The sequence below is a fragment of the Oncorhynchus gorbuscha genome, linkage group LG22 (assembly GCF_021184085.1).
Source record: "Oncorhynchus gorbuscha isolate QuinsamMale2020 ecotype Even-year linkage group LG22, OgorEven_v1.0, whole genome shotgun sequence".
Lineage (NCBI taxonomy): Eukaryota > Metazoa > Chordata > Actinopteri > Salmoniformes > Salmonidae > Oncorhynchus > Oncorhynchus gorbuscha.
Genome location: NC_060194.1, coordinates 8,093,187 through 8,120,271, shown reverse-complemented (window position 1 = coordinate 8,120,271; position 27,085 = coordinate 8,093,187). Strand labels below are relative to the sequence as shown.

Here is a 27,085-nt window from a genome sequence, read left to right as displayed (position 1 = left end):
TCCACTATCGGCATATCGATTTATTATTGCCATCGAAATGTTAGCTATTAAAATGAGGTCAAACAATAATATTAAGGGATTAGAAATAAACAACCAATTTGGCTCTTTTACAATGGGGGTCAATGGGAAGGAATGTTTGTTTCCCTCAATTTGTTGGGCGTGGTCGAGGGGAATTCCTTATGACGTGATTATCGATTCAGAGTTTTGGCAGGATGATGCAATAGTAAAAAAGCAATTCCAAACACATAAACCAGGAAAATGTATACAAAACACAGCGGAATATGAAGTGGATAATCCCATGTGGGACGATGAGCCTAAAATTAAGAAAACCGGCCCAAAATTGTAGGAGATATTCTCGCAGATTAGAACCCTTAGCGTATTATAAAATAATATTAAAAGGGCATGCCTTAAAGATGCAGGCCAGGCTAAAATCAGATCAGCGGTAACCCGCATTAGCCAACAAATGCATTGCTTTTCATTGCTTTAGTTTAGGTGCTATCGGAAGTATAACTGCGTTAAGAGGTGTCAAATCCACAAGGGTCCCCTGCGTTACCTATCGCCATTGGACACACCTAGTCGCATCATGAGTAGAAATCCCATGCAGCAGTTTGAACACTGGAATGTGTGAAATAATCTACTCAATTGGGCTCACAGATTTGACAGTTCTAACACAGTTAACTGATTAGCCTAGTTAAATAAAGATTAAATCAATTATGGGGTGAACGCTATTGAAGTTTAAAGGTTACTACAAGCTTTACTCTGTTGATCTATGTGTACACACGTGGGTGGAGTGGGATTTTTGGAGTAGCGGACAACTTTATTAACATGATATCCTCACCGGTTCCACTCCCATTGACTAGGGGGCAATAGCAAAGTTTTAATATTTTAGTCTTTCCATTTTGTGAAGGCAAGGAACTATTGCCTTCCCTTGCTAGTAGTAGCTAGGTGGCAGCATGGCTAGCTGGCTTTAGCCTGGCTAAAACATTTCAAACTAGCTTGCCTTTTTACCTTCCCACATCTCCATGTGAAATAATCAGATTTATAATTTAAAAAATATGCCCTGGCAAATATTTGTATACTTGCCGGTGTAACCTAAAACATTATCCCAGTTTGATATGCTGCTTGTTTATTCATTCCCATATCAGCTAAAAATAGAACATCATGTTTTTGTAATAGAGAAAAATGCACATGGCTAGCTAGTTGACTACAGCAGGTTCTACCATTTCGCAATAGCCTGAATCAATAGTTATTACTTCTAAACTAAAATGCCTTTTGGGGTGGATTCTTGTCGTGTGGTTTACTGTTTGAACAGTCACTGAGAATATATTTCAATGTAAAATGGGCTACTGTGATGATGAATAGCCTCTGTAGCCTACAGATTAGATCAAGGAACCAAGCAACAAACACTACCCTCACAGCTGCGGAAGGAATGATACAGTGCGTCTCAATTTTCAGGTAGTAAATAGCATGTTGACTGCCGGAGCGTATTATAAGGAGCCTTCCCTTTTTTTGCAACACTCCGAATCTTGCGCCTGTGTAGAGCCCAATAATGTATATATACACACTAGAAGAATGACGGGGGGCACTCCCCCACCATTGTAAAAAATAGCTTGGAAGCTATAGAATAAATTTGGTGCCACATTTATTCTATTACAGACAAGTTGATGCATACTTTTTAAGTATATTATCTGAGCTCAACATACAAATGTTAATGTCCCGATACAACAAGAAAAGTACTTAAATACATGCAATTAATTGAAATACTATAGAATTCCTATGGAGGACTGCTTCTTCTGGGGAGTGCCAATATACCCAACCGGTGGCTTCAAAGCCTCTAATTGGCCAATGCATAGCATCAGCAATCCAGGGTTTATATACATCATTGGTTACACTTCTGACACTGGCTAAAAAAAAAAAGTTTTCTGTTTGTCAGCTAACGCAAATTACCGCCTCAATGTCTTTCCTTACAAAATGAACTAACTCAGTTATCCAAAAGTGTCCTATTTAACTTACAATGTGTATCAATAGCTTGTAAAAAGAAAGAAACAAATACTGTACTAAAGAACATAGTGAATGACAGCAGCATGCATTTGAAGGTCACAATACGTTTGAGTTACTGTATATGTACAGTATGTGGAAAAGTATATACATCAAGCCCACATCTGGGCAATTTGTTTCTGTATTGTAAATAAATGTAGCTTTTGTCCTTCTGTGCTTTCTGTGTGTCTTTCTGTCTGTCAGTGATGGTTAACGTCTTTCTGTGTGTTGATCTGTCGGTGCATGTGTATGTTGATCGGTTTGTCTGTGCTAGATTACTTCTATTTTTATGTCTGTAGTATTCAATGTCAGTCTGTCTGTCAGTCCATCTGTGCTAACATGCGTCCGTCTTTTCTGTTAACTGACATTAGACTGTCTGTCAGCCTGTCTGCCTTTTCATCCATCCATCCGTCTATTTGGACAGATGCGTTTGCTAAATGGCATACACACTGTGTGTTCAAAACATTAAAAACAGCTGCTCTTTCCACGACAGACTGACCAGGTGAATCCAGGTGAAAGCTATGATCCCTTACTGATGTCACTTGTTAAATCCCCTTCAAACAGTGTAGATGAAGGGAAGGAGAAAGGTTAAATAATGATTTTTAAGCTTTGAGACATGGATTGGGTATTTGTGCATGGATTGGGTATTTGTGCATGGATTGGGTATTTGTGCATGGATTGGGTATTTGTGCATGGATTGGGTATTTGTGCATGGATTGGGTATTTGTGCATGGATTGGGTATTTGTGCCATTCGGAGGATGATGTACAAGAAATGTAAGTGCATTTGAACGGTGTATGGTAGTAGGTGCCAGGCCCACCGGTTTGTGTCAAGAACTGCAATGCTGGGTTTTTCAAGAAGAACCTGTTTTCCGGGTGTATCAAGAATGATCCACCATCCAAAGGACATCCACACAACTTGACACAACTTTGGAAAGCATTGGAGTCAACATAGGCCAGCATCCCTGTGGAACACTTTCGACACCTTGCAGGGTCCATGCCCCGACAAATTGATGCTGTTCTGAGGGCAAAAAGGGGTGGGGGGAGCAACTCAATAGTAGGAAGGTGTTCCTAATGTTTTGGTATACTCAGTGTATATTATATTATTGTATATTTCCATCTATGTGTGAGCTCTAGCAGTTCAGACAGCCAGTCTATCTCCTTTGAGTCTCTCGTCCAGCAGCGTCTCCAGCTCTGTGATCAGGCCTTTGAACTGGATCCTGTTCGCCGGGTCAAACTCCCAACACCTCCTCATCAGAGAGTACACCTATGCACACACACACACACAAAAGAAAGGGAGAGGGATATGTATGAGTATGTCGCACGTAACTCAGTAGAGGCATTTGAAAAAAAATTCTCTCCATCAAAATGCGTTTTTGTTTTACAGAAATGCCTTCGGGAACATGTGAACTTTCATGTGCCTTAATAACGAACTTGTATGCCATCTGTAAATAAGAATATAGTTGTTAAATTACAAGCCTAGTTGGTTTAGCCACGGAAAAGTACAGGAACCTTCACGCTAGCCATGATTGGCTGAGATAATGGATGGGCTGGACATGCCGAGAGATGGGTTCAGATTGGTCTGCCATGTGGCCTGCTTCTGTCTATAACATGAGCTGCTCAGTAAGTAGATAATCCTTGCTACTGAAGCTTTTTTGAAAGATATGTTAGCCATGGAGAACTGAAAAAGCGTTGCTACTGCTCTCGATAACATTGCTGCCCTGAATTTAGCAGGCACTATCGACAATGAGTGGGGAAAAGTTGTGATGGACTACTTTCTGTACACGGTCAGTGTGAACCGGAGTGACTTGTCACAACGGGCCAAACATGCTGTACAAACAAAAAGACACAGGACGTCTTACTTCGTTAAAGGGGTTCTGCCATGAAGCGTTCCTCCATGTATATGGGTAAGTCTAGCTGCATTTTCAGATATCATAAGTTTCTAATTTAGGCAGAAAGTCGTTTTCATTGCAAGTTAAAGAGTATGTATTGTGTATTATGTATTGTTAGCTAGCTAGCGAACCTTAACTTGATTGCTCGCTAGCTAACAATGAACCTAGTTGGTTAGCTTTAGCTACTTACAGATTCATACTACTGCATTTTATGCGTGGTGGCTAGCTATGACAATCTGTTTGTATTGCTAGTATTGTATGTATTGTACAAATTTTGAGCTTATTTCTCACAAATGTTTTGCACAAATTTGTTTACATCCTTGTTAGTGAGCATTTCTCCTTTGCCAAGATAATCCATCCACCTGACAGGTGTGGCATATCAAGAAGCTGATTAAGCAGCATGATCATTACACCAGTGGCATAGCCAGACTTTTTTGTTTGTTTTTTGGATAGGCCTAGCAAAGTTTGGATAAGCATTTTTTTCTACTTATTTATTACATTTATTTTGAAAACAAGCCTATATTTGATGTTACAATTTATACCACGGCGGGCAGTAGTACTATAAAAAGGTTCCTTGCCTTTAGTAGATGCATCATAAGGCCTGACCTACATCACAAGGCGCAGACGGCGAGGCTTTGAGTTGAATATGGTGATGATTTCATCATAATCCAATGTATCTGTCAGTTGACACTCAAAAGACAGCAAACTGAAGTGGTTCAGCCGGGCGCTTGTCATTGATGTGCGAAGACCATTTAACAAAAAAATATCCTAGTTGTTTTTGAGAGAAGTCTCTCCACACTGCATGATGTCATTGGAAGTGTGACAATGAATCCTTAACAGAGAGTTTATATAAGGGAAAATATCATCAGGGAAGCTAAAGTCCATCTTTCCCTTGTTCATTTTGCAATTCAACTGCTGAGTAAAAACTGAATTCAGCATCCTCAATTGATATTGCATAATGATCGCATGAGGTCTTCAGCTGCTCTTTAAAGCCGCAGGTTTGGGATTCTTTGGAAAAGGAGGCTTCCGCTTGCATGATCCCATGTGTCTTCTGGAAATCTTGAGTTTAACTCAGTTGTCTGTCTAGAATATTGTTCCAAAGTTGCCTCGGCTCACTGTCACACACTTGATGCTGGATGTTTTCCTTAATGAAGATGTGACTACACTGTCTGCCAATTTTACAGGCAGTTTTCGCTGCCGTGATGCGCTCACATCCCAATGACTAATATCATGCTTAATCATCATCTCTTCAGTTAGCTTAAGAACTTTATCAAAGTCTCCCCCTGAGTTATCTCTGAACATAGAAAAGCTGCTTTTGAGGATTTCAATTAAACCAATACAGTCCGTCACAGATAATGTAGAGCTTTGTAATCCCTAGCAAAATCACTAGCAAAATCACTAGTGTCGAATAATTTACTAAACGTGACTAACAGGAATAAAAACTAATTTGGTTTGTCAACAAGCCTCTGAAAAATCTGCAAGAACCTATAAAATGACATCTAGCAGTAACAGCACTTTACTCACAGACCCTGATTTTGAACTCCACCATACATCCGTGGGTCTTTCTAGCTCGATACACGGTCTATCGGGATGCAACTCTTTCTATACTTCTATGAATCGATCATGTCTGTGGGATCAACTCATAAATGTGTGTAGCTGATTTACTGTGTCAAAAAAGTATGGACATGTCCCGACACTTTTGCTGCGGTGCACAGAATCAAATTCAAACGGTGGGAGTTGCAATGCACATACACCGCTTGCTTAAATGTTTGATTTAGTAGGACATGTACCCCTCCTCTGTTCCCTGACATGACTGAAGCGCCATTGAAACAAAAACACACACAGAGTGGGATCCAACACCAGGGGTTGCAGCACTTCAAGTATTTTCAGAGAAATTCTTTGTGCAGACAAATCCACACGAACTGGTCATACCACCTTGAAGAGAAGCAGCGTGATTTGCCATTTATCATACTTGAAGGGAACTTTGCTAGATTTGGTTGACAGGCTGGTTCATCAACGGCAGACAAATCTGTCGGTGGACCTACTGCAGGTTCACCACCGCCTGCAGCATCAAGAACGATAGGAGAAAGTGGGGTAGGCAAGCATGCCTTGCTCAACATGGCATTGGCGGTTGTGGTGGAGATTGCGGTTGTTTCTATCCTGGCGCGACCTTTTAATGTCTCATTCTGGAAGCTATCGGTAGATTGATCCAAATTATTTTCTGGCACACACTCTGTCACGATCGTCTAATGAATTAACAGACCAAGGCGCAGCGTACGTAGAGTTCCACATGTTTAATCAGATGAAACTCACAAACAATAAACAGCAATTGAAAATTGTGAAGTCATGGAGTGCTCACCGGCAACTACACACAAACAAGATCCCACAAAACACAGTGGGGAAATGGCTGCCTAAATATGATCCCCAATCAGAGACAACGATAAACAGCTGCCTCTGATTGGCAACCCTACCAGGCCAAAATATAAAGAAACAACCTAGAAATGAACACGCCCCTAGTCACACCCCGACCTAACCAAAATAGAGAATAAGAGGCTCTGGACTGTGAACAGACCCCTTGACTGGGGATGCGCACTGGAGGCATGATGCGTGGGGCTGGCCCAGGTTGCACCGGACTGGTGACACGCACTTCAGGGCGAGTGCGAGGTGCAGGCACAGAACGTACCAGACTGTGGAGGCGTACTGGAGGTCTGGTGCGTAGAGCCGGAACAAATTGGCCCGGACAGATAACACACTTCGCACGGCGAGTGCGGGGAGCTGGCGCAGGACGTACCTGGCTGTGGAGGCGCACTGGAGACCTGGTGCGTAGGGCCGGCACAAATTGTACCGGAATGGAGACACACACCTCAGGGCGAGTGCGTGGAGGAGACCCAGGACGAACCGGACTGGGGAGGCACACTTGAGGCCTGATGCGTGAAACTGGTGCAAATGACACCGGACTGGTGTCACGCTCCTCAGCACGCCAGCTCTGCAGCACTCTCATCGCCACCACCTCTCTCCGGAATCTTTCGTCGATGCCATCTCCTCCTGGGCACGCTGCTTGGTCCTGGTGTGGTGGGATCTTCTGTCACGATCGTCTAATGAATTAACGGACCAAGGCGCAGCGTACGTAGAGTTCCACATGTTTAATCAGATGAAACTCACAAAAACAATAAACAGCAAATGAAAAAGTGAAGTCATGGAGTGCTCACAGGCAACTACACACAAACAAGATCCCATAAAACACAGTGGGGAAATGGCTGCCTAAATATGATCCCCAATCAAAGACGACGATAAACAGCTGCCTCTGATTGGGAACCATACCAGGCCAACATAGAAAGAAACAACCTAGATAGGAACACCCCCCACTAGTCACACCCCAACTTAACCAAAATAGAGAATAAAAAGGCTCTCTATGGTCAGGGCGTGACACAATCCTTTTCCTCCAGATGTCTTTTTTTGAAAAACATTTGGTTTGCCATAAAACTACTAAAACTACTAAATGACCTGAGCTGGTGAGTCAATTCGAGTAAGCTAACGTGGCAGAGTTTGCTAGCTCTACAAGATTTAGCCACGTGACATTGCCAGGTTGTTCAGGTAAACCACCATATACATTTTTTATTTTTTATGTAACTAATGGTCAGAAGCAAACTTGATTGTCGCAGACTATATTTGTTACATTATATTACAATTACCCATAGAAATCTCCTTTAACAATGTAACAAAATAAATACAAATAAAAATGCATATTGAATAATTTATGGAACTTGAGATCAAACTGGGTAGGCCACAGCCACGGTGTCCCCGGTGTGCAGGCGTAGCCCGGTGCGAGTGGGCATCGAGCCAGGTGCCATGAAGCTGGCTAAGCGAATCTGGTCTCCAGTGCGTCTCCTCGGGCCGGGGTACATGGCACCAGCCTTACGCATGGTGTCCCCGGTTCGCCAGCACAGCCCAGTGCGGGCTATTCCACCTCGCCGCACTGGCCTGGCTACGGGGAGCATTCAACCAGGTAAGTTTGGGCAGGCTCGGTGCTCGAAAGCTCCAGTGCTCTTTCACAGTCCGGTCTATCCGGTGCCACCTCCAAGCACCAGCCCCCCTGGTGGCAGCCCCCCGCACTAGGCTGTCTCTCTGTCTCCTTCCTACAGGTGCTCCCACCTGTCCAGCTCTGCCAGAGTCGCCCGCCTGTCCTGAGCTGCCAGAGTCGCCCGCCTGTCCTGAGCTGCCAGAGTCGCCCGCCTGTCCTGAGCTGCCAGAGTCGCCCGCCTGTCCTGAGCTGCCAGAGTCGCCCGCCTGTCCTGAGCTGCCAGAGTCGCCCGCCTGTCCTGAGCTGCCAGAGTCGCCCGCCTGTCCTGAGCTGCCAGAGTCGCCCGCCTGTCCTGAGCTGCCAGAGTCGCCCGCCTGTCCTGAGCTGCCATAGTCGCCCGCCTGTCCTGAGCTGCCAGAGCCGTCTGTCAACCAGGAGCTGCCGGAGTCTCCCGACTGTCCGGTGCTGCCAGGATCTCCCGTCCCTTCGGGACCCAGTCAGAGGTCGGCAGCGAGGGGCGGTGCGTTAAAGAGGCCACGGAGGTGGGTAAATAGGCGGAGAAGGACTATGGTGGAGTGGGGTTCCACGTCCTGCGCCAGAGCCGACACAGCGGACAGACACCCACCCAGACCCTCCCCTATAGGTTTAGGTTTTGCGGTACGCACCTTGGGGGGGGGGGGGTCCTGTCACGTTCTGACCTTAGTTATTTGATTGTCTTTGTTTTAGTATGGTCAGGGCGTGAGTTGCGTGGGTTGTCTATGTTAGTTTTTCTATGATTTGCTATTTCTGTGTTTGGCCTGGAATGGTTCTCAATCAGAGGCAGCTTTCAATCGTTGTCCCTGATTGAGAACCATATTTAGGTAGCCTGTTTTCTATTGTGTTTCGTAGGTGATTGTTTTCTGTTTTTTGTTGTGTGTCTGCACCAGCCAGAACTGTTTTCGGTCATTTCTCTTTGTTATTTTGTTATTTCCGTGTTCATTTAATAAATATGGACACATACCACGCTGCACCTTGGTCCTCACCTTCTTCCACCGACGACGGCCGTTACAAAATGGAGATGTTTTTTTGCATTGGATATATTTACCATATCATATGGAGACAGAAACATAAACCTTTTACCTTATCATAAGTAGACAATTGCAAATCCTTCCAATATAAATATAAAAAACAATTTAGTCACGAATTTAACTTTAATAAAAATGAGTTGACTCTTCACATGAGATTATTTCACAGAACAGCAAAAGAAAGGGAATATTGAATGATCCCCAATGATCCATCGTGTGTGTGTGTGTGTGTGTGTGTGTGTGTGTGTGTGTGTGTGTGTGTGTGTGTGTGTGTGTGTGTGTGTGTGTGTGTGTGTGTGTGTGTGTGTGTGTGTGTGTGTGTGTGTGTGTGTGTGTGTGTGTGTGTGTGTGTGTGTGTGTGTGTGTGTGTGTGTGTGTGTGTGTGTGTGTGTGTGTGTGTGTGTGAGAGAACAGGGAGTACAGGAGGGGACTAAGCACGCACCCCTGAGGGGCCTCCGTGTTGAGGATTAGCGTGGCAGATGGGATGTTGCCTACCCTTACCACCTGGGGGCAGCCTGTCAGAAAGTCCAGGATTCAGTTGCAGAGGGAGGTGTTTAGTCCCAGGGTCCTTAGCTTAGTGATGAGCTTTGAGGGCACTATGGTGTTGAATGCTGAGCTGTAGTCAAAAAACAATATTCTCACGTAGGTGTTGCTTTTGTCCAGGTGGGAAAGGGCAGTGTGGAGTGCAATGGAGATTGTCATCTGTGGATCTGTTGGGGCGGTATGCGAAGATGGAGTGGGTCTAGGATATCCGGGAGGATGCTGTTGATGTGAACCATGACCAGCCTTTCAAAGCACTTCTTTGCTAAAGACGTGAGTGCTACAGGGTGATAGTCATTTAGGCAGGTTACCTTGGTGTTCTTGAGCACAGGGACTATGGTGCTCTTTTCAAATCATGAAGATATTACAGACTCTGTCAGGTAGAGGTTGAAAATGTCAGTGAAGACACTTGCCAGTTGATCAGAGCATTCTGAGTATGGAGTCCTGGTAATCCGTCTGGCCCTGCGGCCTTGTGAATGTTGACACCTTTAACCTCTTGAACCTATGGGGGCGCTGTGTCAATATTGGATAAAAAGACGTGCCCGTTTTTAAGCGCAATATTTTGTCACGAAAAGATGCTCGACTATGCATGGAATTGACAGCCTTGGAAAGACAAAACTCTGACGTCTCCAAAACTGCAAAGATATTATCTGTGAGTGCCCCAGAACTAATGCAACAGGCAAAACCAAGATGAAGTTTCATACAGGAAATGCCCCAGATCCAATGTTCCAATGTCTCCTTATATGGCTGTGAATGCGCCAGGAATGAGCCTGCGGTTTCTGTCTATTCCCCGAGGAGTCTGCAGCATTGTGACGTGTTTGTAGGCATATCATTGGAAGATTGACCATAAGAGACTACATTTACTTGGTGTCCCGCCCGGTGTCCTGTGTGCGTAATCTGTAGGTCCATGCGCGTTCCATTTCTTCAGAAGAAATGGGTTTTATCGTCGATAGATATGTGAAAAACACCTTGAGGATTGATTCTAAACATCGGTTTGCCATGTTTCTGTCGATATTATGGAGTTAATTTGGAAAAAAGTTTGCGTTTTAATGACTTAATATATATATATATATTTTCCCTCCCCAAATGTGATGAACAAAACGGAGCGATTAGTCGACACAAATAATATTTTTTGTAAAAACGGAACATTTGCTATCTAACAGAGTCTCCTCATTGAAAACATCTGAAGTTCTTCAAAGGTAAATGATTTAAATTTGAATTCTTTTCTGGTTTTTGTGGAAAATGTTGCATGCTGAATGCTAACACTAAATGCTACGCTAAATGCTACGTTTAGCCATCAATACTGTTACACAAATGCTTGTTTTGCAATGTTTGAGAAGCATATTTTGAAAATCCGAGATGACAGTGTTAACAAAAGGCTAATCTTGAGAGCAAATAGATTAATTTCATTTCATTTGCGATTTTCATGAATAGTTAACGTTGCGTTATGGTAATGAGCTTGAGGCTGTAGTCACGATACCGGATCCGGGATGGCTCGACGCAAGAAGTTAAAAGGTCTTACTGACATCAGCTACAGAGATCTTGACCACAGTCGTTCGGAACAGCTGGTGCTCTCATGCATGGTTCAGTGTTGCTTGCCTCAAAGCGAGTATAGAAGGCATTTAGCTCATTTGGTAGGCTTGCGTCACTGATCAGCTCATGGCTGGGTTTCCCTTTGTCATCGGTAATAGTTTGCAAGTCCTGCCACATCCGATGAGCATCAGAGCCGGTGTAGTAGGATGCAATCTTAGTCCTTTATTGAGGCTTTGCCTGTTTGATGGTTGGTCGGAGGGCATAGCAGGATTACTTCTAAGCGTCCAGATTAGTGTCCCGCTCCTTGAAAGCGGCAGCTCTTGTCTTTAGCTCAGTGCGGATGTTGTCTGTAATCCATGGCTTCTGATTGGGATGTGTATGTATGGTCACTGTGGGGACGACACATACATATCCCAACCAGAAGCCATTCATTTAGTCTTTCCCTTTAAATCACCATAGAAACGACCCCTCTCAATGCAGATTGATCGTGGTCATAGGCAATGAAAGTGAAGGATCTGGAGGTAAAAATGATGACGGTATCACGTTGATTTTGATTGGTCCAACCAGCAGAAGCACCTCTAAATAGTAAAGTTTCTATTTAAATCAACAGTCAAGTATAGGTATATTAAGGTTAGAACAATCAATTAATTCTAGATAATGTGTAATGACAGGGCAAATAAAACTAAGTTTTGACATTCATTTCATAGCACCCTCTTGAATTGCCCCATTTTTCTCTGCATTCTATGGCAGTGAGTGAATGCTGTAAACATTGACTTTGATAGCCCAGCACCTGCTCGGAACCATCGGATGTGCAGGATGTTCAATTCCCACTCATTCCTATTGAGGATAGTTTAAGTATAGAATAACACTACTGAATGTGTATTTCGAAAGGGTACTATTATCCTTAGTTTGGAGCGAAGTTGCCCTTAGACGCTGATCTTAGGTCTATTTAGCATTTTCCCCACTAATGGTTAAGCTTAGGATTGGGGGATCGGAAATCGATCCTAAACCTGTACCTCGGGAAAACCTCATCCCGGAGCTTTAGCTTTCAGATGAAAGAGAAGGAAAGACTACAGGCTTGGTGAACAGATGACACCACCTCCCGGAGTTCTCTTACCGTGTCTGGGCAGCGAGGTGGACATGGCAGCCTCTTGCCGACTATCAGAAATTCCACCAATCGGGTGAGAGTCATCTTACCCTCGCTTGGACAAAGCAACTTCAAAAATACCTGTGAACAACCATGTCACATGATCAAAACCAAAACAGATGGCCGTACCTACACCCAAGTCTTTTCTCTCAAAGTATACACTCATGCACTTCTTCCCATGCATTTAAAATGATTGGATTGGTGCAAGCTTGGGGAAGGAGTTTCCTCCATATTTCTTACTCTAGTCATTTTCTTTAAAATCCATGAAGTGCACATTTAGGGAGAAAGGTCAGAGTATTGAATTGCAGAATAATTTGATCCCATAAATCAAATCAAATTTTATTTGTCACATACACATGGTTAGCAGATGTTAATGAGAGTGTAGCGAAATGCTTGTGCTTCTAGTTCCGACAATGCAGGGCTAGCTTGATGAACGAAGACATCAGATACAGTACATGTTAAAATGTCTGACTCCTAGTGTTTTGTCAAATCAATAAAGTTTAACAAATTTGTATGAATCTATTTTCATTGTGAAGTGAGGTAGACACAGAGATAAAGTTCTTTACCGGCTCAGGACTGCTGCTTGACTCGCAGTAGGTCATCAGCTCATAGAGGGTCACTCCGAAAGACCACACGTCAGACGCAGGGTAGAACTTAGAGCCCACCAGGCACTCAGGAGCATACCTACAAGGCAACACATACTGTAGCAAAATGTTTTCAAAAAAAACCTGGAGATAAGCATTTCTTATTGTTCAAGTTGAGGTAGTCCCTCCCTTTTTTCAGTTTGATTTCTTCCGTTTGATATCTACTTATCAATACAATGAGCCCCAACCTGTCAAGATCATTAGAGGTTTTAATCTGATCCATCACAGATAGCAACGATAGACTGGCTTCCAGGCTTTTAAATGGCATGTGACCTTTATCTCTTTGTTTTGGGAGTGAACCATCAAGTTAAGTTCTGGGACCTGGCCTTGTCATTCTATTTCTATGTTTCTCACCAGAACACAGGGCTTTCGGTGTCCTCTTTGACAGTGTAGTAACTCTTGTCCTCCTTCATGCTCTTGGTCAGGCCAAAGTCTGCGATCTTCACTGTGCTCTCGTTCTCCACCAGAACATTCCTGGCCGCCAAATCCCGGTGGATGAACCGCTGGGATCCCAAGTAATCCATTCCCTGAGAGACACACACACATTTTCACTTGTTTTTATAGTTTGTATACTTGTATAGCTTTTTACCTGGCAGTCTTGTGGTTTCTAGGAGTAGTTGAAACATTCCAACACAACTTTCCCATATAGTACTAGCCACAGTTACCGACGATGTTCATTTCTTTGGAAGTAGCAGAAAGTTTATATAAACAAGGACTGCAATGCTTTAGAATGTCCAACTCTCTCCATAATCAGAAACCGCAGTACATACATAAATACCTATAGGGGATAGTTAAAACAATGAAATTCAATTTTGTTATTAATAAAGATCCATACTACAATACCTGGCAGATCTGGAGGGCGTAGTTGAGAAGTCTCTTGAGGTCAGTCTGGTGTTTTCTTTTGGGAAGGTAGTCCTTCAGGCTCCCCGCTGGCAGGTACTCCATAATCAGCTTAGTGGTCCTCCCACCTAGACAAAGAAACACGATGTTCACACAAGTGTGTGTGTGTGTGTGTGTGTGTGTGTGTGTGTGTGTGTGTGTGTGTGTGTGTGTGTGTGTGTGTGTGTGTGTGTGTGTGTGTGTGTGTGTGTGTGTGTGTGTGTGTGTGTGTGTGTGTGTGTGTGTGTGTGTGTGTGTGTGTTGAATATTTACATACAGTATACATTTAGGTGTGTATGTAGGAGTGCATTCATTGTGTTGGGGAAATATCCGAATTGGTTGGTAACATAGGTAAGATGTTTTATATTCATCATGTTTATATATATATATGTATCATATGTAAGTTACTTCTCATCAAGAATGTTATTTTTGTATAATACTGTGGCAGGGTTGCAGTATCTGTTCTATGTCAAGACTAAGTTGAATGGGCCGCAGAGAGGGGAGAGGTCAAGGTGTCATCATGTGTAAACATATCTTTTGCTCCACTGTGTCTGTGTGCCAGTCACTCTCCTCTCCGTGAGCTTGTCCAGGATTGGTTGTATTTAGAATTGGTTGTATCTAAATGACAATTTGATATATATCATAGGGTGGGGGTAATGTCTTGGTACCATTTTGTACCAAGGACGAAATAAGAGCTTTGTTTAGGAGACCAAACTGAACGATAATTTATAGCCAACTCTGTCTGGCTAGGGGATACTCCTCTCTGAAGTAAAGTCTTCTCTTTGTGGAAGCTCCTAAGACCTGTGGTTTGTCATGTCGTCTAGGGGGGGGTGGATCTTTGCTATTAAAGGATCTCATTTGCAATGTAGAGGAGGCTCTCAGAGAATTCATTGATAGACACTGAATTGATCTGAGAGTCACAGGGTTGTGATAGAGCTCATATAATTAAAGATGGACTTTGATAACTAACTCTGACTTGTGTTGTGGTTTGCGCTTAATTTCCACGACATTTGCCCTCCTCACCCTCCTCGCTACACACTCCTTTGTATTTGACAATGTTGTGGTGGTACAGTTCTCTCATGGTATCTATCTCTCTTCTCAGGTGGCAGGGCAGCTGGCCTTTGCTGTTTGGCTTCAGAGACTTGACCGCCACCAGCTCCCCTCGGCCGTCCCCATGGGGGTCATACTGACACAGCTCCACCTTACCAAAGTGACCCTGCACAGTAGACACACAACACAAGAGCAATTCTAGAGCACATATTAACCCAAACAAGTACAGTTCATATGCATACCACACACACAATTACATACCTCAATCGTCACATTACATGGGTATTACTAGGATGCAAAAAATTAAGCGGTCACCTTGCCACTCATATTTTGGGTTCTGATGGGGTAAGACAATAAAACTAAGCTCAAGGAAGCATTGGGGTGGCATGTAGCCTAGTGGTTAGAGTGTTGGGTTTCTGGATCGAATCCCAGAGCTGACAAGGTGTTCTTTCGTTCTGCCCCTAAACAAGGCAGTTAACCCACTGTTCCCCGGTAGGCAACTGACTTGCCTAGTTAAATTAAATATAAGATCTATTCTTCACGAATCAATGGCTATAATTTTAAAAAGTAAAAAAAAAAATGTACGTACCAATCACAGATTGCCCCTTTAAAATGGGGACAAGCACCACAAAAGTAAAGTATACATGTATTAAGAGAGTCCCTACCTCTCCCAGGTTATCAATTTTCCTGAGGAACCTCGTATCAAACACAGTGGGGTCCACTTCCTGGATGGGCATCCTACCAGGTGGCAGGACAGGGTCTGGGGGAAGGGCCACACAGAGATAACCCTATGTAAACACAGGTGCACACATGCACATACACATGCAGGTGATAATAACAACAAGAACAACAGAGACAGATAAAAAGGTTTGTCCTCTTACTCTGCTCAGCCACCCCGGTGAGGTCCCTGACAATGGCCCTGAAGAAGGGCCTCCTCTTGGGGTCGTAGTTCATGCACTTGGTGATGAGCTCAGCCAGCTGAGGGCAGTCTGGGGTCACCAGGGAACACTGGGCTGAGTAAAACATCTCCTTCTTCTCACAGAGAAAGAGAGGAGATGGATCAGAACCAAGACTGTTCCAATACTGATTCCAATACCTTGCTTCTAAGTGATATGCTAGGTGTATTCAATGAAATAACTCAAGACCTCCCCTCTGAAATAGATATCTCTCCTAGGTAAATGAAGGACACATTTTTTTTTTAAAGAATAGTTAGGCTATGTCGCAGGAGTTTGGGGGTGGTTGTGAGTGAGAGATTGTGTTGCTCACTGTCTTATCAGGGGAAGTGTGGGTGTACCTCTATGAGTTTCTTGTCCTTGAGAGGAGCAACTCCCTCATGGCAGATCTCCCACAGTGTGGTGCCAAATCCCCACTTATCCACCGCAACACTCAGGGCCTGGCTGTTCCTCACACACTCTGGGGCGATCCATGGGATCCTCTCCACACACTCTGTAATACAACACAGCCTTGTCAGCTGGGGGGGGGGCAGACACACAGAGACGCACACACCACACACACACCTTGTATGTTGAGTGTGGAGATGGAGACCCCAGGGCTACTCAGTTTGATGAAGGGCCCAGTCTCTCCCTCTAGGCCATCCCGCTCCACTAGGACGTTCTTAGCACACACATAGCCATGGACCAGCTTCTTATCCTCCTGTAGGGGACAGGAACACAGGGAAGAGTCAGGTCTAGAGCCAGATAGATCTATGCAAGTTTGACAAACTACTACTTCTGTATTGTCCAGGTTGGCACCAAGTTCCAAGACCATTACTTTCTACATTAGATTATAGAATGCAATGTTATTATAATGGCACATTTCTATGCCCGATTCATACTATGGGGTCAACCTGAATCATACTGGACCGGCTCTGGTATTTTCTGTTCACATTGTCCTTTCTACCACGGTTCCAGTAACTGTAACTATGGGGAATGCATAATCAGGCCTCCATTTTGGATTTTCTTTTTTGCATAGACCAGCATAGGCTGGTCATGCTGGTGACCAGCCTTTTTTTTCTTCTTATTGTGCCTTCACTGTGTTTTCGCAGGTGACCAGCCTTCGCTGAGATTTTGCTGGTGACCAGCTTTCATTGTGTTTTCGACACTGGTAAAGTCACATGCTGGCTTGCAAAGTGATGTTCAATTCCTATCCAGTCAGAGTGGGGATGTCCAACAATTTTAACTTGTATTCACCCACAATGTCATTCAGAATGACTGCCAGTGTTAGAACAATGAATAAATGAGACAACCTAAACTGGAACAACCATTTCAATAACGGGGTCAACAGGTCAACTAACAGATTGGATTAGTTTAGAGAAATGGCCATTATTTATTATTTATCTTTGTGTAGCATAAGATTAATTCATCAATTAATTTATCAACCAATGAACATGCAAAAACACAGATATTGAAACAAACAATTAAAACAATCTCAATAGAGCAATCTGGGAAATACGATAATGATGGGTGTGCTTTTGCAGACCAGATTGACCAGCATAGAACAGCATGGTCACCAGCATCACCAGCATAAGCTGGTCATCAGCATACCAGCATGAGTTGGTCACCAGAATCACCTGCCTGACCAGCTATCCAGCCAGCCTAACCAGCGAGACCATGCTGGTCAGACCAGCTTGACCAGCATGGACAGGCTTGACATTTATGCTGGTCTATGCTGTTTTTCCCCCCCATCAGGGCAGCCCAGTACAGCTCGGTTTGGCCCTGTAGTGTCAAATCGCAACTGTGTCTCGTCTCATCACATCTCACCAGGTAGCTGAGGGCGCCGGTCAGTTGTTTGGCCACCTGGTACTTCCAGGAGGCGCTGAGTTCAAGACGATGTCCCCGCATGAACACATCCAGAGGACCCAGCGTCACATGCTCCTCCACAATGATATCTGAACAGCGACATACACACACACACACAGTTAGAGGTTCAAAAAAAGTCTAGCCTATTTCAGATAGAAAAGTATGAGTAGGTTGCAACTTAATACAAATGTAAAAAAATATTATTTTGCTGTCAGAGACATTTTCCACAATATACGGTATATGCAGACAATCCTAACCTTCAGTGACGCAAACTAATCAGCAGTATCGGGTATCAACTTCCACAACAACTAAGAGCCTGAAGCGGAGTGTAAACTTCTCCCTAGTTGTTGTCGTGCCGATATCATGTTGTCGGAGTGTGAAGGGTACACATGAACATGCACAGATATGCGAGTACATAGTCTTGCATGGCGCTCATCTGCATTAACTTAGGTTCTTCCTGCGGCTTGTGGCATATCGCAGAGTCTCAGTTTAAGATTCAAAATAAGAGGAAGGAAGGATGACTTACTGTCATGGTTGCGAACACAGACACCGTGCAGCAGAGTGATGTGTTGATGGGACACCTGACGCATCATACTGACCGTTTCAAAGAAAGTCTAACGGAAAGAGCTCAGTGTCAAAGGTCAGAGTCAAAAGGAGAAGTCACAAGGTCAGACATGGGTGGTGGAGGGAGGAGCGGTGTGTGTGTGGGGTAGCCCTTTCCTGCAGTCAAATGACCTACTAGCCTCATGGGTGGAATGTTATTCATATTTTTCATAATTAATAAACATTATATTTATATTTTTTTAAGCCCAAAATCCTGTTTCTATGTAAAACGGTTTTGTTATATTTCAGTCTTCTGTGATGTATATAAAAGTGTAATAATGGGACGTAAAACTCAAAATGTAGTACATTTCAACTCTATACCTGACATGGTAAAGGCGTCTTCTTATTTTCTAAGCCCATAACCACGAGTGTGATGTGTATACTTTGAAACAAAAGTAGATTTGTTTAAGACTACCAAGAAACACTCTGTGTGACCCTGATTTAGCCCACTGCAATAAAAGGTTCATGTGTATGCCAATCACATTCATTTACAAAGCCATTTTTTGTTTATACAGTATGTGTGTGTTCTCACCATAGAGATGTCTTTGTGTTGGGACCCTAGCACTTTCAGGACCACTTTCACCTCGTGGTAGGTTTGGGAACCCCACTCATCCTTCTCTTCCTCACTCTTTATCTTAAATTTGCCAGCATAGATGTTAGTTCTGGTGCCACAGCCCAAGTGCTCCTCCTATATAGACATATGAGAGACACAATACACGGTTATGGACAGAATAGCATTATTTGAAGATCGAAGGAAATTAAATTTAAAAAGTAGTATTGTCAGTGTAGGGCATCCTGTGCTCACAAACATACTGTAAACACATAGTAAAGGCTAACATGCAAACACACAAACACATTCAAATCCACACAAGCAGACATTTTAAGACATTTACATTTAAGTCATTTAGCAGACGCTCTTATCCAGAGCGACTTACAAATTGGTGCATTCACCTTATGACATCCAGTGGAACAGTCACTTTACAATAGTGCATCTAAATACAGACACACACAACCACATATACAAGCGCACACACACACCTGCACTATGTCCTCGTTGAGGATCTTGTGGAAGATGACATGACTCTGTACGGGGTACATCGGCTCTGCATCTCTCTTTGTCACTAGTAGCAGGTTAGACATTTCTGAAACAAACAAAAAAAAGCTGAAATGGGAAACAATATAGACACACACACCAATCTTCTCCCTCTGACGTGAGAACAGGCGACAGAGCTGCCGAATTCAGGAAAACCACAGTTACTGAGCAACATTTCCTGTTTGATAGTGGTATAAAGAGAATAACACATCCAGGTCTGGTGTATTTTATGGCATAAGGTGCCAAACTTCTGGGAAGGACCATGGTCAGGGATTAGGTACCGTGGTGATACACTTTAGAAAAAAAGGGTTCCAAAAGGGGTTCTTCAGCTGTACTCAAACTTTTTTGATTCCAGATAGAACCCTTTTTTTGGTTACAGGTAGAAAACCCTTTTGGGATCCATGTAGAACCCTCTGTGGAATGAGAGTTGTTCATGGAACCAAAAAGGGTTCTTGTTTGGGGACAGCCGAAGAACTCTTTTAGGTTCTAGATAGCACCTTTTTTTCTAAGTAGTATTGGGGCAAGGTATCATACCATACCTCTGGGCTGTGGAGGGCAGGCCTTGCGGAGCTGGAAGAAGACTCCCCTCTGTGCTAAGTCTCTGGCCAATCAGCTGTTCCATCAGCTCCCTGAGAGAGGGCTGCCTCAGGGCTGTACCACTCAGGCCGTAGCCTTCCGGCCCCACCTCGATCTTAAAGCTACGGTACGGATGGCTATCGGTCTGGTCCACCTACAGCAGGAGAGCCAAGAAGAGGAGAACAAGTATAGAGAGTAATCGAGCCAATTTATTTAACAGACCATTTGACAGCAACAAATTGTCACAATTCAGTTCAGTCAAATAATGGTGACTAACAAGATAGTCACTAACATGATAGCGCCGCCAGGTTTTTAAAAGTGAGAAAGCCTCACAAAAATGTTCAAATGTATCATTGTCTGAAAATGAGAGTGGCTGTATACATGTCTAAATGACTGTGGGTGAGGCAGATGGTGGAAGTGGTACTGTACTTCATTGCATTTGACAGTCAGGATGATGTGGTCATAGTCGATGCAGCTCCAGCGCAGCACATACATGCCCTCCTCTCTGCCCTCCTGACGCAGCTTGTGGGAGGTGTAGTCCATGCTGGAGGGGGAGGGGCCAAATTACATAATGGGAAAAGGAGTGGATCAACTCAGTTATACACTAGTATAGCAGTATTACTGTATCACTAGCTAGGTTTCCAACCAATTGGCGACAGATTTTCATCCGAATATTCTAAAATATGCGCATTTTCCAACCAGTGGTGGGTTTCCACCAAACGGACCTGTTGCGAATAACAATCAGTGCACAGAAAATGTACTTTTTCACTTACGTTTTCATGGACTGAATTAAAATTGAAAGTTTTTTTCTTAATTTTCCACTCGACCAATAGTGGTCACAAAAATTGTTCTGTTAAATAGTAAATGTGCCTACTCTGGTCTTGGCATGTGTGCTTTAACCAACAGATCACAGATACAGTGCAGGTAGTCTGTACAGATAGTCTACATGATGAGATAATTATGGATAAGAGCGAGAATATTTATATTTGTTAAATGTCAGACAAGCATCGATCATCATGTCACCAGAATAAGACCCTCAATATTGATTGGAAGGAAAGGTGCATCAAGCTCATCACTGTGCACTTTCACCACCCTGTGAAGTTCATCATAATTTATTTAATCTGTAGCTGAATAAATTGCATGGTTTCCCCAGTTATAGTGAGAGAACCACACACCATATCATCGCGTGACTCAAGTTCACTTCGATATGATCCTACCATGTCAAACAAACAAATGATCTGTCAGAAATTATAAAATTGACCGAAACTTCCTATTTCCAACACGGCTGTCGTGATTTTTAAAATTTATATGATGTGACCTTACTCGCATAAAAACTGTGGATGGAAATGTGATTACTGACCAAGATATCTGTATAATCTGACAAATTGACAGTTTGACAGTTTAACAAAAATGTTGTATTTTATGAATATTTACATTTTCTCTAACCAATGAATGGGAATATTTAAGCTCACCTGATTGGACCATGACAGCCTTCCTGCAGGTTCTGTACCACAGAGGGAGGGGCCACATCTGTACACAGGAAGTGATGTGCATCCACTGTCAGACGGAAGTATCCATCAACGAGGGTGGCAAAAGACAATGCCTCTGCATGGAAACCCAGGCTCAGTTCCTGTGGTGGAGATAGAGCGACAACTAATGACAATGCATGGACAGTGCATGTCCAATATGAAAGAGAAAATGGGTAATAGAGTATACACTGACGGAGTCTCATTCAAGATTGCTCACTCAGATATTCAGCATGATTGAATGTTTAAGTTTCCTCTGAAGCTTAAACCTGCAATATGTAACTTTTTGGGAGACCCCATCAAATTCAATGATTCCTGTTCTTAAATTTCATTTTTGACTCTTTTGCTTTCGGTTTTGTACACCAGCTTCAAACAGCTGAAAATACAATATATTTCGTTATTGAAAATATATATTCACATCGGTTTAGATGGTACAATGATTCTCTACACTATACATTGCTTGTTTTGTCACATTAACTGAAATTAGGCAAACTATTACAATTTTAGCAACCAGGATATGGCAATTTCTGCATATTGCACCTTTAAACCAATTAAACTTTACCATCTTTTTGTTGTCCTGCTTGTGGACAGTGACTGTGGAGCCCTTGATGTTGATGTGTGTAATCTCGTAGAAATCAGAGAAGGTTTTCCAGTCATTCGAAAAGTCTTGAGCTGGTTTGTTCTTCCAGTTGATGTCGGTTTTGTACTTTTTTGATTTTTTCTTCTCTTTGGCAGTCCATGCATTCTGAGAAATAGATGAACATTAAATGTTTTTATCTCTTTATGAACAACATATCAGATGACATTTAGATAATAATGATACAATGTATGCCATAATTTACACATTCTAAACTACAAAATACTATACTCACATTCTGTTGCTTCCTCCGCCACTTGATCCCTGTATTTCCAGACACAAGGACTTGGTACTGGGTGGGCTGACCCTGGTTACAGGAAGTGGGTGTTCCTTCGATCTCGCCTTCGCTGTCAGTAACACGTAGCACTTCAGGCTTGAACATCTTGTAATGAGACAGGATACCATTATGTTAGCTACACATACAGTACTTTACACAGACTTTTAGAGTACCACCTGGTTCCGTCTTTGGCCCAGTGCCATTCTTTCTTTAATTAATAGCGTGTCTGCAAGCATGTTTACGCAGTGCATTATGGGTACTGTAATACATCTAGCTACACACCTCACAGCCGAACCTACAGGTCAAAGTCTCCAGCGTAGCCAAGTATTTGACCTTGATGTCATGGATGTTGACTTTGTTGCTCTTCACCGTCTTGTTGTTGAACTCGTTAAGGAAGTGCTGAAACACCCGGGAGATGCGGAATCGTGTCAGGAAGTTCCGCTGCTTGATGATTTGGTTCATGCTCTCTGGGATGTATTTCTTATAGCTGGGTGGGATGGAAAGAGATTTGGTTGAGTCGGTGGTGTATGTGTGTGTGTGTGCATGAGTGTGTATAAGAAAGATGGTAAACCGACAGCAAGACAGTAACACCAGCTTAATTTTGAACCTCTTTGTGAGTGACAATTAGTTACCTGATCTGTCCTGCTAAATATGGGTTGACGATGTTCTTCTCCAAGGCATTGTGTGTGATAGACAACACTGCCACTCCCAGGCACTCATTCTCAATACAGTGAGCCTCCTCTTCATTCTGAGGGTTACGCACTGCGGCCCGCCCCTTCAGGAAGTCATGCTGACCCTGGGAAAAGCCAATGCACAAACACATGAATCAGGATATATGATTGAGTATGCTCAAATTCTACATTTGAGGATACAACTGTTTTAAAGTTTTTTGTGCAAAATTATACCTGGGCGAACAGATACTTCAGTGAGGCAGCCTCAAGGAGTGCCGTACCCCCCTGATTCGGTCTTCGGCCCATTGCCGTTCTTTCTCTTGAGGGCATGTCTGCAAACACGTGGCACATTGTCATTCGCACCATGCCAGTTGGTGAAGTAGAACCTGGATAAAGAGACGAGGGTATTTCAATGTCAGTATGAAGTTGTTGTAGGAAAGTTATTTTTATCTCAAGTTTGCGAATTTGCAGATCAAAGTGCCGCTGCAATCAAAAATTGTTACCTCTGCTTCTTTCCTTCAATATTTGTGACAAACTGAGGAGCAACATATCCTTAGGCTTACCTCATGCGATAGTGGAGCTTTAAGCAGGTGCTCTCCTCGATTTTGAAGGTGTGATTGGGAGGGTACCAGATGTTCATGCCCTCGTCATACAAGGCAAACAGATTGAAGCAAAGAGGTGAAATGCCTAAAAAGATAGAGATATGATTTCCCTCAACAAAGAACCAGCAAGTTGCTACCTTTTATATTCATTATCCATAACACACATTCAGATGAGCAACTCAGGAGGGGGAAAAGAAGACTTGGAGTTTGAGTCTGAGTGAGAGATCTTAGTAAGACTTTTGGTCTAAGAGAGTTTACAGTGTGAGAGGGGTTTGTGTGTGAGAGAGAGCAAGAGACAGAGAGGGCGAAATAGAGAGAAAAATACACTGCTCAAAAAAATAAAGGGAACACTTAAACAACACAATGTAACGCCAAGCTTCTACACCCTGCATTGCTTGCTGTTTGGGGTTTTAGGCTGAGTTTCTGTACAGCACTTTGAGATATCAGCTGATGTACGAAGGGCTATATAAATACATTTGATTTGAAGTCGATCACACTTCTGTGAAATCAAACTGTCCACTTAGGAAGCAACACTGATTGACAATAAATTTCACATTATGTTGTGCAAATGGAATAGATAATAGGTGGAAATGATAGGCAATTAGCAAGACACCCCCAATAAAGGAGTGGTTCTGCAGGTGGGGACCACAGACCACTTCTCAGAGGTAGCCTGACTGCCATTAAGTACCGAGATGAGATCCTCACACCCCTTGTGAGACCATATGCTGGTGCGGTTGGCCCTGGGTTCCTCCTAATGCAAGACAATGCTAGACCTCATGTGGCTGGAGTGTGTCAGCAGTTCCTGCAAGAGGAAGGCATTGATGCTATGGACTGGCCCGCCCGTTCCCCAGACCTGAATCCAATTGAGCACATCTGGGACATCATGTCTCACTCCATCCACCAACGCCACGTTGCACCACGGACTGTCCAGGAGTTGGCGGATGCTTTAGTCCAGGTCTGGGAGGAGATCCCTCAGGAGACCATTCACCTCCTCATCAGGAGCATGCCCAGGCGTTGTAGGGAGGTCATACAGGCACGTGGAGGCCACACACACTACTGAGCCTCATTTTGACTTGTTTTAAGGACATTACATCAAAGTTGGATCAGCCTGTAGTGTGGTTTTCCACTTTAATTTTGAGTGTGACTCCAAATCCAGACCTCCATGGGTTGATACATTTATTTCCCATTGATCATTTTTGTGTGATTTTGTTGTCTGCACATTCAGCTATGTAAAGAAAAAAATATTTAATAAGAATATTTCATACATTCAGATCTAGGATGTGTTATTTTAGTGTTCCCTTTATTTTTTTGAGCAGTATAGAAATAGTGAACAAAGAGGGGGGACATAAACTATGATTATGTTACTGTATTAATGTCCATATATTATACTTCTGTATACTTCCGGCCCGTCCTTGGACACAGGGCTATCTAACCTCCAAACGAGCTTCAATGCCATACAACACTCCTTCCGTGGCCTCCATTTGCTCTTAAACGCTAGTAAAACCAAATGCATGCTTTTCAACCGTTCGCTGCTTGCACCCGCACGCCCGACTAGCATCACCACCCTGGATGGTTCCGACCTTGAATATGTGGACATCTATAAGTACCTAGGTGTCTGGCTAGACTGTAAACTCTCCTTCCAGACTCATATCAAACATCTCCAATCGAAAATCAAATCTAGAGTCGGCTTTCTATTCCGCAACAAAGCCTCCTTCACTCACGCCGACAAACTTACCCTAGTAAAACTGACTATCCTACCAATCCTCGACTTCGGCGATGTCATCTACAAAATAGCTTCCCACTCAGCAAACTGGATGCAGTTTATCACAGTGCCATCCGTTTTGTCACTAAAGCACCTTATACCACCCACCACTGCGACCTGTATGCTCTAGTCGGCTGGCCCTCGCTACATATTCGTCGCCAGACCCACTGGCTCCAGGTCATCTACAAGTCCATGCTAGGTAAAGCTCCGCCTTATCTCAGTTCACTGGTCACGATGGCAACACCCACCCGTAGCACGCGCTCCAGCAGGTGTATCTCACTGATCATCCCTAAAGCCAACACCTCATTTGGCCGCCTTTCGTTCCAGTTCTCTGCTGCCTGAGACTGGAATGAATTGCAAAAATCGCTGAAGTTGGAGACTTTTATCTCCCTCACCAACTTCAAACATCTGCTATCTGAGCAGCTAACCGATCGCTGCAGCTGTACATAGTCTATCGGTAAATAGCCCACCCATTTTTACCTACCTCATCCCCACACTGTTTTTATTTATTTACTTTTCTGCTCTTTTGCACACCTATATCTCTACCTGTACTTGACCATCTGATCATTTATCACTCCAGTGTTAATCTGCAAAATTTTAATTATTCACCTACCTCCTCATGCCTTTTGCACACAATGTATATAGACTTTTTTTTCCTACTGTGTTATTGACTTGTTAATTGTATACTCCATGTGTAACTCTGTGTTGTCTGTTCACACTGCTATGCTTTATCTTGGCCAGGCCGCAGTTGCAAATGAGAACTTGTTCTCAACTAGCCTACCTGGTTAAATAAAGGTGAAATAAAAATAAATATATATATTTTTTTTGCATGTAACACTGACTCAGACTCACCACACTTCTTGGCTGCCTCTCTGCACAGCTCCTCAGCAGTGTAACAACCCCGGAGAAACTCCAGCTGGTGAGAGTCTCGCAGGTAGAAGTGGACCTCGAGGCCCTGTGGTAATACAGGGATTGGCGTGAACTTGCCCTTCCTCGTCCTCTGCATCTTTACCAACAGCTGCCTGCCCATGTCCATTGCCTTGTTTCGAGGCATTCACTAAAGAAGATCATATTAAATGTTAAGAGGATGAAAATATAGCCATAGTAGGCTACTATATGGCTTTAATAAGTGCATAATATGTAATAGTGACTTTGATGTAATTTTAGCTCATATATTTAAAACCCGATTAATCCAAAATCATAGGCTACCTGAAAGTAAAGGTGAAAAAGTACAAAATCATACAAAATCTTTAATTGATGACAAAAAAAAAAATGTTGTTCATATTTAAATCCACGTGTATCTTCAAAAAGCACAATGTTAAACTCGGAGTATGTGAATTAAGGGAAATCTGAATATAAACATCTTACTTACAGTATTACAGTACTTACAGTAGACCAGTGACAATAACCTATGATGAAACGCCCCATAATGAAACTCACCTATGTCTATTACTTTATGCCGTCCACAAATGTCTGAAAAAATAACTTTGTCTTCCAGAACGGCCCAATATCAGTGTAGGCTACTTATATTATCCTATTATGATGATGTTTTTGAGCATGTATCATCGATACGTGTTTTAAATCCTGTGCAATGAAGTTGCTAAATCTCGGCGGTGAGTCTTCCAAGCAAGCGTCTTGTCAATTCCCGTAAACGCTGTCGCGAATCCACGCCCATGTAGTCGTCTATTGGTTATTTAGTACATCAATAAAGTGGAAACAACAGTATGTTTTTACG

The 27,085-nt window shown here is 43.2% G+C and overlaps 1 pseudogene; it reads right to left on the bottom strand.

Moving 5' to 3' along the window:
- LOC124009484 lies at positions 1-26,992 on the bottom strand (annotated as a pseudogene).
- Between the last annotated feature and the right edge of the window lie 93 nt (positions 26,993-27,085).